The following is a 15,633-nucleotide window of genomic DNA, read 5'->3' on the forward strand; positions in this document are numbered from 1 at the left end:
CAATACCAAATAATAGGATTAGTACACAGCGGGGGTTCAACAAATAATCTTTGAACAAAATTTAAAAGTTCTTTCAGCTTCCGAATGAATCAACTGAAAAGCAGAGCTGAGGAAAATGTCTGCCAGAGGTAGGAGATGGATCAGTGTTTTGAGTATTTCAGATTCCTAGGTCATGCCATTTTCTTATTCCAGTAACAAGAAGCTTGGAGAATAACTGCTCTAAGTTGTCAACTGTTCACCAGAGTGCCCTTTGTTTTTCAGCTTCTGGTTTAATAGGAACTTTTTCAGCTCTGTAAGTACAAGAAGCAAGGGTTTTTTGTTGAGTACACAGCGACCTCCCAGAGGAAGGGAGGAGAATTTAAAATATCAGGTTTTCTTCCTATGAATACACCGCACAGAAGTTACCCACAGGGCCCAGTTGTGCAAAAGAGGCACACTGCTATTTTGTCAAAAGATTAATGTACACAGTTCCCAACCAGAGCTACCCAACATCAGGATGAGAACATTCACATCTCTGTGTAAGTTCCTGATATGCTCATATTTACAAGTGCAAAGCCCAAGGGATATGTTTCAAAACTGCATTTTAATTAAATTTCAAAATGTCTTCCAGAAAATGTCATTGCATTTTCCTACAACCTGGAAGACATTTAAAAATTGGAATATAAAATGTGTCACGCCTGAAAAACTGGATTGTTAATGGTGACTCCTACTCCTTGCCAAATCTGCATTGCTTTGGGGTCTGAAAGATCATTCATCCATCTTCCATTAGAGCAAGGTAATTGTGGTTACAGCTTCCTTGGCTGCCATTGAAAGACTGATGGGAAGTGGCTACATTGAGTCTCATGTTCTACAAAGTATATGCAAAACAATAAGAAACCATACCATATTGGATCTAGTAATTCTATATTCACATTACTCTTTTTTTCATTTATCATGAGTTTTAGTAGGACCCTTGAATCAACGCATACTACAAAACAATATACTGCAGAGTTGCATCATAGATACCTATAGGTAAAAGAAACTAGAAAGCAGGAATGTTTTCTTAAGGAGGATGTGTTTCTCTTCAGATGACACAGGAAGAGATTCTAATTGCCCTGTTTCTCAAGAATTGGAAATTTTATTCCGTAACAACATTTTATGACATTATACCAACCAGAATGGTAGAAAGAATAAATTAGCCTAACACCAAGCCAACATATAACAGAGCTCATATTGTTCTTTTATGAGCTTGCACTAATCAAACTGACACTCTCTTATTTAATCCTTCCAAGCATCCATCCCTGATACTATGTCACCATTTTACAGATGATACAGCTTTGCATTAGAAGTCTTGCCCAATATCACCCAACAGCTCACATAGCAAACAGGACTCCAAGCAGGCCTCACCTGCCCTCCCAAGTCTGTACTGAATGGGCCAGATACAAATTTTGCAGTAAAGCTTGCTTCAGAATCAACTTCTTTTAGACAAAACTATGTCTGCCTTACTTTCAGTGAGTTCAGTTAAATCACAGGTCTGACACAATCCTATTTTGTTCCATTCTCTACCTCCTCTGAGGGTATCATTTTACCAGCTTCTGTCTTTCATGGCATCTTGTAAAGCTGACTATTACCTATATTCCACAAAACTCATTTTTAAGTGTGCCCTCTTTCTCTCAATCACACACACACACACACACACACACACACACACACACATGCCTGCAGCCAAGAAGCCCAGGTGTTTGCATAGTCCCATGAATGAGCAGCTGTTGCTTTAAAAGGAGGGAGGCAGAGGAGGGTGAGGGAGCGCTGGCTGGCAGGCGGGTGTGTAAACGTATACAGAGAACCACTTTCTGTAAGAAGGCTAAAACATATTTAAAATGGGACCACCTCAGAGATGAAATCTTTCCCCTCCTGCTACCTCTCAACCTGCTCCAAGACTCCAATATTCAGTTTTTCCAAGCCTCACTCTCCCTCCCCCTACTTCCCTAGAGAATGCTGATTTTCTATGGGAACACTTGGCACATCACAGAGTGGTTCTCCTCCTTCATTTCACAGGCAGAAATAATCTCAGCAGTTAATTATTTCCCTGGCCAACAGAGGAGTGGGCCCGGTTCTGCATGCTCTTCTATCCACTGCCCACACAGGACAAACAATGAGTGTTCCCTCATGGTTTCTTTTCAGTGGGCTTTCATCTCTAAACTGGCTTTTGGTTAGTGATTTATTTATTTTGAAATTACACAGAAAGAGAACAAGAAAATGTTTCCATTGAAATCAACTTCGTTTAGGAAAGAACAATGCCATTCGTCACAGGTGGGCCCTGTGGAGAGAATGAACAGGGCCCGACTGGAGTGTCTGCCTCTTTTGATTTGGAAACCAGCTGGGGGCAAAGGTGAAGATAACATACCAGCTCCTGAAGGTGCTGGCTTGACTTGGTTTTGAAAGCATTGGCTGCTGCAGCCTCTTGAATTCTCCCACTTCCCTCAGTCTGAAACTGCCTACCTTTTCTCATCAATTACATATTCTTCCATTTTCATAGCTCTCAGTCTAATTGTGAAGAATCCTGCTTGTTCAAAACTCTCATTCATTTCAAACTAAATGAGTCTTTTAAAGAGATATGCAATTAAATATACATTTTATTGCCCAAGAGGATACACAAGTTTTAGGGTAATGGCTGCACATACTTTACTGATGCACTGAACTGGGGAGATGATATCTTTACCTTTTACTATGTTTACTGTGGTCAAACTACTGTTTGACCATGTCTCTCCAATTGGCTATCGTTCTCATTACAGTTCTCCTTGTCCCAAGGAGACAAGGAGATTCTTTTCCAAGAATCACATAGATTCGTATGCCCAAGCAATGAAGGCTACTCTAACCTAAAGGCAGATCAAATTCTATCTTCTCCTGTGGAGGACTATTATCCTGGTTGTCTGATGCTGTCCTTATATCACCTTCTCCTATGGTGTCACAATTAAGAGGTGATTAGCTTGAAAAGTAAATGTCCAGCAGACTATGTTAAACATTGTTTTGTTGGGCTTGCAGTTCCTATACTTACTCTCTCTGGATGCCATGCTGAATCTACAACTGTTTTACTTTTTCTTATACTATAGATACAGATGCAGATATAGATATAGATATTTGGCCATTATTTCCTACTGAGCTTATGTTTTTCTTTGAGAATTGGCCTAGCAGCAGCCAACTGGCCAATAAATACGTATCTTGATTGAAAGTGACTGGGTCATCTGGAAACATCGCCATTCACTGGAGGTGGAAGTTGCATTTCTTGTATTTGACATAGACTGTACCTCAATGCAAATTCCAGACAGTTTCTATCACTTTTTATGTTAGTTAAATGGTAACAATAATAACTCTTCATGCTTGTTTAGTGTTAATGTAGCCAACTATCACAGAAACAATATCTCCATAGAATAAGTCTACCTTGAGTAATCCATAATACAAACTAAAACTTCTAATGTTTTAAGTAAATGCAAAGAATTTTGTAGTAATAAAAATTACAGGGCTTTTCTGCTAGCCAAGAACTAAGAGCTCCAGAAAGGGTCTAGGTTACATAAAGGTAGGGATACCTTTCTATTATTCCAAAGGAAGTCCACATAGCAGGTGCCCTATTTAACACTCACTGCACACACTTAATAAACATCTCATGTGTTAGGAACACAAGACACAGAGACAACTGAGGCACACTATTTCAAAGAACCAATAGATTACCTATTGCAATCCTAGTTTTACCTAACTTTCTGCTGGTACCACCTGGTATTAGGAGAAATATTTCTCCTTCAAATAGTGCATCCCTTGTTTCAGGAACACATGTTGTTTGTCTTCCCAGTGTAGGGAAAATATTTGTGTTTCCAGTTGAAAACTATGCAACTAGATTCTAGAGGAAACTCCTGTAGGTTATCAGATTCTGATTCTGTGGGAAGTATTTATAATGCCATGAATTGCAGGTAACCGACAGCGATGTAAAATAATTCTTGTCTACAATTTTGTCCTGTCTGGTAGAGGATGTACTGACTTCTTTCCCCACACTTAGAAAAAAGTTTTGCCTCCCTTTGCATATTCATTTCAATCTTTTTTGAACACGTTATAACATCCATCAGTCCCCTCATTGATTAGTGCATAGAGTAAATCTTTAACATATGTTCTTTTATAAACATTAGACTTATGATTTTTAAAATCAACTGGTAATACAGTATCTTCCATGTATGATGTCCACCCTTTCTTTATTCCATCGTTTTGGGAAGACAGGAAGGTTAACACAACCTTCCAGTCCACAGAGTGGGCAAATGACCCAAACTTCGTGAAACAGAGAACTCCACTATCCCTGACCATAGTGATTGGTTTAGGGATGGGCACATGATCAAAAGTGACCAATCAGAGTTCTCCCTGGACATTTCAGTTGGACATTATGGTAATAATGTTGCGGCTTTCTTTTCACTCTTAGGTTGTAAGAAAAATGTCTACATTTTTCTTGTATTCATCATCGCCCCTAACTGCGTGAAGGAAACTAGTATAGAAGGGAAAGAAGCCAACTTATAAAGAAAAGCAGAGAAAAGAGATGAAAAAAGATAACCATGAAACCATGGTTTGTGCCTTGGACCCACCCATTCCTAAAATTTTTAGCTATATGGCAAGGGGCAGGGAAGGAGGAATGATCTCCTTTTTCTTAAACTAGTTAGGTTAGATTCTGTCACTTGGATCTAAAAGGTTCTAAAAAGCAAGCCTGACTTCTGACTTTTCCTGAATTTCCCTTCTTCTCCAACAGCAATCCTTCCACTTCAGAAAATGTCTGTGAGCAGCTAAACTTTTTTGAGCGGCTAAGATCATTTTAAGATAACAAAGATATGGGGCACCTGGGTGGCTCAGTCATTAAGCCTCTGCCTTCTGCTCAGGTCATGATCCCAGAGTCCTGGGATTGAGCCCCCTATCGGGCTCGCTGCTCAGCAGAAGGCCTGCTTCTCCCTCTCCCACTCACCTGCTTGTGTTCTCTCTCTCTTTCTGTGTCTCTCCCTGTCAAATAAATAAATAAATTCTTAAAAAAAAGAAAGAAAGAAAGATAACAGATAAATGAGATAAAGGAGTAACACACTTCTCATTTATATTAAGACAAGTTTAAAGCAGAAGGCAGTCTCTTCTGGGATTTCTTGCTACCACACAGCTTCCAAGTCTGCAATAACTTCCTCTGGCAATTGACCTGTGAGTTTATGGTTTTTTTCTATCATCCCAGACAGACTACTACATCTTCAAGCATTGTCCACCTCCCTCCCCAGCCCAATAACACGGGGTGCCTATATTAGAGTTCTCTAGAGAAATAAAACCCATAGGATATATGTAGGCCTTTGATGTCAGACTGGAACTTACAACCTCAGTTCTTCTATTTATTTTTTATTTTTTAAAAAGATTTTATTTATTTATTTGGCAGAGATCAGAAGTAGGCAGGGAGGCAGGCAAAGAGAGGAAGGGAAGCAGGCACCCTGCTGAGCAGAGAGCCTGACGTGGGGCTCAATCCCAGGATCCTGGGATCATGACCTGAGCCGGAGGCAGAGGCTTTAACCCACTGAGCCACCCAGGCGCCCCGACCTCAGTTCTTTTAGGTCTCAAGCTTGCCAACTGCAAATTTTGGATTTAGCCTCCATAATCCTGTGACTCCATTTCTTATAGTATATCAATTTCTCTCTTTCTTTTAGGGACTTTTTTTCTCTTCTTAAATATTCTTGCCTCCTTCATAATAGATTAGTTGATTTATGAGTATATATAGACTTATGTCATAGATTTATATATATTATAAATAGATTATATAGAGGACATAGATTTATATAGATTATATATAGATTATACAGACATATATATGTGTGTGTGTGTGTATATGTATGTATAGAGAGAGAGAGAGAGAAAGAGAGAGAGAGATGGAGAGAAAGAGGGTTTCAAATGTAAATCTCATCCAGAAATACCCAGATATACTCAGAAATAATGCTTAACTTCATGATAAAAACTCTTGGCAAAGTGTGTTTAGAGAGAACATACCTCAGCAGAATAAAGGCCATATATGAAAACTCACAGCTAACATCATACTCAGTGATGAAAAACTGAAAGCTTTTCTTCTAAAATCAGGAACAAGACAAGGATGCCCACTCTCACTACTTCTATTAACATAATTCTAGAAGTCCTAGCTGTGGCAATCAGATGAGAAAAAGAACTAAGAAGCATCCAAATTAGTGGGAAAGAAGTAAAACTGTGACTATCTGCAGATGACATGATATATGAAAACTCTAAAGACTCCACCAGAAACTACTGAAACAAATAAATGAATTCAGTAAAGTTGTAGGATACAAAATTAATATACAGAAATCTGTTGTGTTTCTATATACTAATAATGAAGTAGCAGAAAGAGCAACTTAGAAAATAATCCCTTTTACAATTATATCAAAAAGAATAAAATACCCAAGAGTAAATTTGACCAAGGAGCTAAAAGACCTGTACTCTGAAAACTATAAGACATTGATGAAAGAAATTCAAAATGACACAAATGGGGGAAAAAAAAATTCTCATGGATTGGAAGAATTCATGTTGTTAAAATATCCATACTACCCAAAGCAAGCTACAGATTCAATGCAATCTCTATCAAAATACCAATAGTATTTTCCCACAGAACTAGAGCAAATAATCCTAAAATTGGTATGGAAACACAAAAGACCTTGAACAGTCAAAGCAATTTTGAGAAAGAAAAACAAAGTTTGGAAGTATCACAATCCCAGATTTCAAGATATACTGCAAAGCTATAGTAATCCAAACAGTGTAAATCTGGCAGAAAAACTGACCTATAGACCAATGAAATAGAATAGAGAGCCCAGAAATAAGCCCACACTTATATGGTTAGTTAATCTGTGACAAAGGAGGTAAGAATATGCAAGAGAGAAAAAGAGTCTCTTCAATAAATGGTGTTGGGAAAACTGGATAGCAACATACAAAAGAACCTGGCAAAAATTTTACCAAAATAAAAGCAAAGGAAGCCATCGACAAAATGAAAAGGCAAACTATCAATTTGTAAATAATATATCTGATAATTAGAAGCTAATACCCAAAGTATATAAAGAACTTCTATAACTCAATGCCAAAAAAAGTAAATAATCTGATTAAAAACAGACAGAGGACCTGAATAGACATTTTTCCAAAGAAGCCATCCAGATGGCCAACAGACACATGAAAAGATTCTCAACATCACTAATCAGCAGGGAAATGCAAATTAAAACCACAATGAAATATCACCTTATACCTATCAGAATGTCTAGCATCAAAAAGACAAAAAATAACAAGTGTTGGCAAGGATGTGGAGAAAAAGGAACCTTTGTGAACTGAGGTAGGAATGTAAATTGGTACAGCCATTGTGGAAAACAGTATAGAGTTTTCTTAAAAAATTACAAATCATAATATCAAATGATCCAGTAACTCCACTGGATATTTACCAAAAGAAAATGAAAACACTAATTCCAAAAGATACACGTACCCTTATGTTTATTACAGCATTATTTGCAATAGGCAAGATATGGAAGCCACTTAAATGTCCATCAATAGATGAATGGATAAAGATGGGATATATAAATACAATGAGATATGACCCAGACAATAAAAACAATATAATTTTTCCATTCATAATAACACGGATGGACCTACAGGGTATTAGGCTAAGTGAAATAAGTCAAACAGAGAAAGATAAATACCATATGATTTCATTTATATGTGGAATCTAAAAAACAAAACCAATGAGCAAATAAACCAAGAACAGACTCATAAATACATACAGAGCACAAACTGATGGTTACCAGAGGTGAAGGGGATTAAGAGGTACAAGCTTCCAGTTATAAAATAAATAAGTCACAGGGATGAAAAGTACAGCAGAGGGAATATAGCCAATAATTCTGTAATGACTCTGTGTGGTGCCAGATGGTGACTACAATAAAAAAAGAGGGGGGAGGAGGAGGTGGAGGAGGAGAAACGTTTAACCAATATCTGGGTGCCCTGTAGCCCAGTCAAGTTGACACAGAAAATTAACCATCACAGTGCCCCACTCACACACTCCTATAGCACACTGCAGAATGGAATCAAGACCAAGAAAAATGAACCAACAGTGAGTGTCTCTTCAAATCAATAATTATTAAATAGAAAAGAAGCCATATGCTATTGTGGGGGGGGGGGGAGTAGAGAGGGAAAACTGCTTGAGGTAGCCAAAAATTAGCTTCTCTTGCATTGCCTGTGAACGGTTCCCCTGTATCAGATTTGCAATCTCAGTCCAGCTGAAGGAAACCCCTGAAGACAACCAGCCTCACCTCCTAAGAATGCAATTTAGTGATTCGTTATTAGTATTCAAGCAGAGTCCTGAGGTGTCTCACTTACCCCACTTCAAGATGTCTATGAAAATAGTCCTTCAATCACAATCATACTCCCCTGAATTTTAAAAACACAATTTGTTCCATTTTGCACATGTTCACTGACGTTTAACACCCTGCACAGCTATACTACTCTGTGATTCTATCCCTGACTCTCTGTATTTTTCCTACAGACATTCCTCTTATGCTGTGTTGTAATTGCCCACCTACTTCTCTGTATCCTGATAGACTGTAAACACCATGAGAACTAGCCCCATTAGAATACAGTATGGCCTGGCCAGTATCAGGTGTTCAGTAAGAATTTGTTGAATGGGTATGAATGTGTTACTTACAACTTTTAAACTCCCTAAAGGCAAGGCTCTTATCTGCCCCACCCTTTTCACTGGAGATTTGTCAGAGCAGTGCCCCCCCCACTATATATATATACATATTTATAAATATATATACACATTTATAAATATATATATACACATATTTATAAATACACACACACACACACACACACACACACATATATATATATATGTTATTATTCCTCCTGACTTTCCCCACAGGAAATCTCTAACAAACCACCCTCCTGACTGTGGGCACTTACCTTATTACTTTGGTTTTATAAACTTTGCCCACCCTCCATGGGCATAACCAATTGTTAACTCACCATTCAACAAATACAGCTTAATATTTTCAAATAGATTGCATAATGAATATTTTCTGGTACATTATGTTCACAAGCTACAATTTCTAAAGTCATTTCTTTTCTCTTTTTTTTTTCTCTTGTTCATCACTTTGACCATATCCTCTAATGAATTGTAGCCTTACATGGATTTCCTGTTACACTGTAAGCCAAAACACAAATTTCCGAGTATTTCTTTCAAAGGCTCCTCCCAGGTAGACCCACCCTTTCTAAGTGTTTTCATCTCCTACTCTAACCTAGCCTTCACTTCAAGACCAACTAAATTTATTGTCATGTGGCTCCTTCCACTCGTTCTTCCTCTGCTGGCCATGCGCCTTTACTCAATTTTTTCCATATCTATGGAACAACAACCAAACCACAAGTTTCTCCTCTTTAAATCACAGCTCAAGGACCAACTGCTCCAAGAAGTTTTTTCCCTACCCATCTTCCAATCCATCAGATCATCACTGACCCTGACTTCTCCCACAACATAACCTTGAAATAACTGAATTTATAAGTATGGTGTGGCTGCAGTCCAACTTCTGGCTTACGTCAATACTAATGGCCTAATCTCACTATTAATCAATGTTAGATTTAGAAAGAATCAAAAGAAATGTTCAATAGCCATTAAATCAGCACTGTAAAATTTAGCATTTTGGGGTGAATACAATTAGGTGTACTTCATTTGAGTTTCATGAATTTATTCCTGCCTTGTTCCATGGGAGTTTGAGATTACAGTAATACAGAGCATATAGTGACAATTAAAAGTAGTATCAAGAGCAGGGAAAATGTGGATAAAGTAAAATGCCAAGATTATGGGGAAAACTGAAATGTAAATAATCAGGCCATAGACTCTTTCATGGTTATTAAAGTTGAGCTGCTCATTTAGCTATGATCTTGGCACTAGATGATTAATCATTAAGTCCTATTTCTTCCTTAATAGTTAAAATTAATCCATCCTCTTTGAATGCTGTGAAAATAGGTTACTAGTACTTTTCAGAGTTGATAGCTGTAGCATAAATTAGTGTTTCTCAAACTGTTTTGTCTGAAACATAGTCCCAAAAGACATGGCATAAACATGGCATAAAAAGGGGGGTCCTGCGTTCAGTTTGGAAACCTTTGAGTCATCCTGCAGAAAATAATCCTATTTTATTTTGTTAAAATCCAGTACTTCCCAAATGAAATAGAACACAATTCCCCAACCTTTTCCTCACATAATACCTTTTCCCATACAACATCCCACAGAAATAGCTTCCAAATGGCTCACTTGGAAAAAGCTGGCATAGGACAATACCAAAGAAATCAGAAGCACCACATCTTAAGATGCTTCAGCTGTATTTGTAATGTTTTAGTTCTTAAGCTGGGTAGTGGGTATACAGGTATTCATTATATAATTGTACATTCTTTTTTTTTTTAAGATTTTATTTATTTATTTGACAGAGAGATCAAAAGTAGGCAGAGAGGCAGGCAGAGAGAGAGGTGGAAGCAGGCTCCCTGATGAGCAGAGAGCCCGATGCGGGGCTCGATCCCAGGATCCTGAGATCATGACCTGAGCCGAAGGCAGAGGCTTTAACCTGCTGAGCCACCCAGGCGCCCCGAAGGCAGAGGCTTTAACCCACTAAGCCACCCAGGCACCCCTGTACATTCTTTTTGATGTGCTTGATACACTTCCTAATTGCAAAAACAAAATTAAAAAAAAAAAATCCCTGTCATAGACTCTAGGTTCTAGCAACTTCCCCCAGGCAGTGCATAGCAAAAGGGCTGATGACTTCACCTGCAGAATGGGCCCAACTGCATGCCTCCAACATTATTTGGAACAACAATAAATCAACAGTAACCATAACAGCAGTCAATACTTACCGAGTACCTACTATGTGCCAATCACTCTCTCAGGGCTATGAATTCATTTAATCCTTATGACACCCCTTGCATCAGTATTATTATCCACTCTTTACACATGAGGAAATTAAACCATAAAGACGGTTTAATGTCTGACTCCTGAATTACATATTTTACCAGCACCCCATCCTGTATAAACCTTATGTTATCCAGGGTGGTCAAGGGGGACTTCCATATGGAGACACTTGAGCAAAGGCCTGAAGGAATTAAGGGAGAGAGGTGTGTGGGTATCTGGAGGAACAGCATTCCAAGCAGAAGGAATGCCAATTGCCCATGGGGCAGGTGTGCTTGGCGAGTTTGAACAACTCTATTAACAATATACGACCCCACGTAATCAAAGACCTGCCAACCTCCGCAGACATGTTCATTTATTCATTAATTCTAGCTCCCTCAATGCACCTTTTATTCTCTCTTTTGCCTCTAGAATTTTTCTCTTCTAGAACTACTCCTTTCTCCCGGTCCCCATGTCCCTATCTTTGTCAAGCTAACTTCTTTGGGTCTTATGTTGCATCTTCTATTACATCTTTGGCTTCCCCATAAGTAGACTGTTTCCTGTATATCTCATACCTCCATGTATAGATAACATGTATTAGGTACTCCCCATGAGCCAGAATTATGCTAATAACTTGTCTGGCATCATATCATGTAAATTTCATGATAGCCTAAATGAGATAGGTTTTGTTAGTGTCCCTATTTTATGGGTGAGGAACATGAGGCTTAAAAAGCTCAAGCAACTTACCCAAGGTCACATGACAACACGGGTCCAGATAAGGACAAAACCCTTGCTCTAAGCATTCTGCTATAAAGCGTATTGAGCACTTATCACACTGCTCTGTAACTGCAAGTTCACATAGCTATCACCACCAAGCTCCTTGAGGCAAGGATTATGTCATGTTCTTTAGTGTGTGGAATGGTTTCTGCTACATAGTAAGTTAAGTAAACATGACTAAATAAGTGGAATAGAGCAGCTCTCTTCATAAGCAGTGCATTCTTGTCTTCAGGAGCTCAGAGTCTAGGTCAGCACACTGGGATCTGAGATTTAATTCTAATGTTTAGCGGAGGCACCACCCAGGCATACTTTCTTTGGCCAAACCACACCATGTATATTTCAAATTCTGCATTTCTGCCCACTCCGTCTCCCCTGCTTGGCCACTTTGACCATCCTCCCTTGTTTCTCAGGGTCCAACAGAGATGGCAACTTTTCCGTCCACCAAGCCTCCTCGGACCAGCCTGACCCTTGTCAGAGTCTCACTCAGTCCATGACAGTCCGTGACAGTGCCTCCAACAATCCAGAACTTTGCCAACATAGCACCTTCCAAAACATTCCTCAGATGACTTCCTTACTCCATTCCTAACTCCAAGCTGTTCCCTGCATCCGTCTGATTTCTGTGCTTAAATTATTCTGTACATAATGTTAGTTCTGTTACATTGCATCATGAAAGATTCTTCAGTTGTTCTGTTTCCCCTGTTAAGCAACATGGCGAGCAACAATCAAGGCTCTAAAAAACCTCAAATGACATTTGGAAGGCTTGTTTATTAAAATGACTTTTTTTTAAATTAAAGATTTTTATTTATTTACTTATTTATTTATTTTTATTTATTTACTTATTTATTTATTTATTTACAAACAGAGATCACAAGCACGCAGAGAGGCAGGCAGAGAGAGAAAGAGGGGAAGCAGGCTCTCCACCGAGCAGAGAGCCCGATGTGGGGCTCGATCCCAGGACCCTGGGATCATGACCTGAGCTGAAGGCAGAGGCTTTAACCCACTGAGCCACCCAGGCACCCCAAAATGACTTTAAAATTTTAACTAAATATCATTTAACTCAAGAGTTATTAAAGCCTTACTTAAAAGGCACTGATGTACAAGAGGTTATTTTAAATATTTTGGAGTAGGAATAAACTTCATGTAATATTTGAATTATTATATCCTTTTAACTAAAACTCTATAATAGGTCTTATTCAGAGTCATTTTCTTGTTTTGATTCTGAACACTCTGTACAGGATGGGTATCTAAGGAAGAAGAGACGCTGGTATCCATATGTGATCATCATTTCTTCCAAATAACTACTCCTAAATAGAAGTTACTGGAAGTAAATGTCAATTATTCAACACACAGACATACAAAGCTTTAAAGAAATCATACCACTGATGTGGTTGAAGATTTTTTAATAATGCTGCTTTGACAATTATTGGCTTATTTCATTAGCATAGATTCTTTTTTTTATTGTAGATAACTACATTTTAATAGAAATTCACCTCAATAGTAAGTCTCTATAGAAGGCTTAATATCCATAGCCATGTATTATCAACATTCAGATTCTCTTCATTTGTAATAATGTTAGCTAAGATTGCTTGAGCATTTCTTACAAATCAGGCACTGTAAGAGCCTTGTATGCATTATTTCATTTAATCCTTCAAAATCCCTACAAGTCAGTAGGGTTTTTATCCCATGTTGCAGATGAGAATCATTAAACTCATTGTCCAAGCAACAGGTATCCACAAAGGTCATAGTCAGAATTGGAAGCCAACAATCTGAATCCAAATCCTCTTTGTTTTTGTTTTTTGTAAAATACGAATTCATTCATAAATTGAGACATCCTTTGGGAATTTAAAAAGTAGAATAGTTTGCTACACAGTTTTTACAACTGATAAACAGGAAAAGGAAAGGGGGAAAAATCCCAGATGCATAAGTAAGATTTTGAAATATATCAGTTTGATGTGTATGGTCTATTTTTTCTTCTGAAAAAAAAATTAACATTTCCTATTAATTACAACATAGTTTTGAATTATGGGATAAAATCCTTACCTTATTTCATATTTAAAAATTATTAATTAGTAAGTGCCACCGACTTTTTTATATTAAAATATATTTTTTTGAATCTCAAAGTATACCATTTTTGGTCCTTGAGGATTATCTGATCATACACTTTAGCAAGTTTCTAACTGCAATATAGCAAGTTGGCACAGAAAATATAGAATTTGCCAATTTAAAAAATTTAGCCATTATAGCTAGATCTAAAAAAATCATTTGTTTTATAAAATCCCTTGTGTCTTCCAATTATTAAATATTGACATTTTAAAAACCCTAAACAACAGAATTTCTTATTGTGAATTATGCCATGATAATATAAAATTTCCAGATTTTCAAAAAAAAAAACAAAAAAAAACCTTACTTCCAATTTAAGTCACATGAAAGAAAGCTGGAAGGGATTTAAGGAGATCACGAGGTTCATCCTCCAACCACTTGCAGTCAAGACTAGCATACAGAGACATACTTTAAGGTTATGTACTAGAATAATGTCAACCATATTCTTAGATTGGGCTGTGATTATTTGACATGAAACAAAATGTAATGGGCATAATCTTTTTTTTTTTTTTTCTTTTCAGCATAACAGAATTCATTGTTTCTGCACCACACCCAGTGCTCCATGCAATACGTGCCCTCCTCAATACCCACCACCTGGCTCCCCCAACCTCCCCCCGCCCCCCCCCCGGGCCCCGCCCCGGCCCCTTCAAAACCCTCAGATTGTTTTTCAGAGTCCACAGTCTCTCATGGGCATAATCTTAATTCCTGTTGACAGCTTGGAAGACACCACTAGGTGGCAGCACAGGAGACACTCAGTCTCTGAACTGGACTTCAATTGGCATGACTTGAGGAGTAAGCCAAGCCAGAGAAAGGTATAGAATTCTGTTACAAATTTCAAATTGTGTGGCTTTGCTGGCTACACCCTTTATGGGTTAGAGAAGACAAGAACAATAATTTTCTTTTAATTAAGGGAAACATAAGCTAATTCCCTTAGTTTTTTCCTTCACATGCATATTTTTACATAGTTGTAGTGAACAATTTTATATTCATCGAATTCATTTTCCACACTGTAGTCAGACCCATATTTTCTAAATGTAAATGGAATCATCCTCTATCCATGCTTTAAAATTTTCGATGGGGGCGCCTGAGTGCCTCCGTCCTTAAGTGTCTGCCTTTGGCTCAGGTCATGATCCCGCAATCCTGGGATGGAGACCTGCATGGGGCTCCCTGCTCAGCGGAGAGCTGCTTCTCCCTCTGCCTCTGCCTGCCACTCTGCCTACTTCTACTCTCTATCTCTGTGTCAAATAAATAAATAAATAAAATCTCTTTTAAAAAAATTTCGATGCCTTCTCCTTTATGGCCCTGTATGGACCATGTGGCCTTTACCTCCCCAAAGTCACCTTTCCTCCTGCTGTAGCACCCAGCACAGTGACAAGCACTGAATTCATATCTACTATTGTACAAAATTGTTTAAATTGTGGGAAAAACCCACATAATATAAAATTTACCATTTTAACCATTTTTAAGTGTATAATTGAGTAGTGTTGTTATATTCACACCGTTGTGACAGAACTTTGTCATCTAGCCAAACTGAAACTCTACAGCCCTTCAACAACTTCCCTGCCCCTAACAACCACCATTTGACTTTCAGTTTCTATGAATTTGACTACCTTAGATACAGGGGCGCCTGGGTGGCTCAGTTGGTTAAGCAACTGCCTTTGGCTCAGGTCATGATCCTGGAGTCCCGGGATCGAGTCCCACATGCAGGCTCCCTGGGAGCCTCTTCTCCCGCTGACTTCTCTCTTCTCATGCTTTCTCTCTCTCATTCTCTCTCTCTCTCAAATAAATAAATAAAATCTTAAAAAAAAAAA

This window comes from Martes martes (assembly GCF_963455335.1).
Source record: "Martes martes genome assembly, chromosome: 8".
Taxonomy (NCBI): domain Eukaryota; kingdom Metazoa; phylum Chordata; class Mammalia; order Carnivora; family Mustelidae; genus Martes; species Martes martes.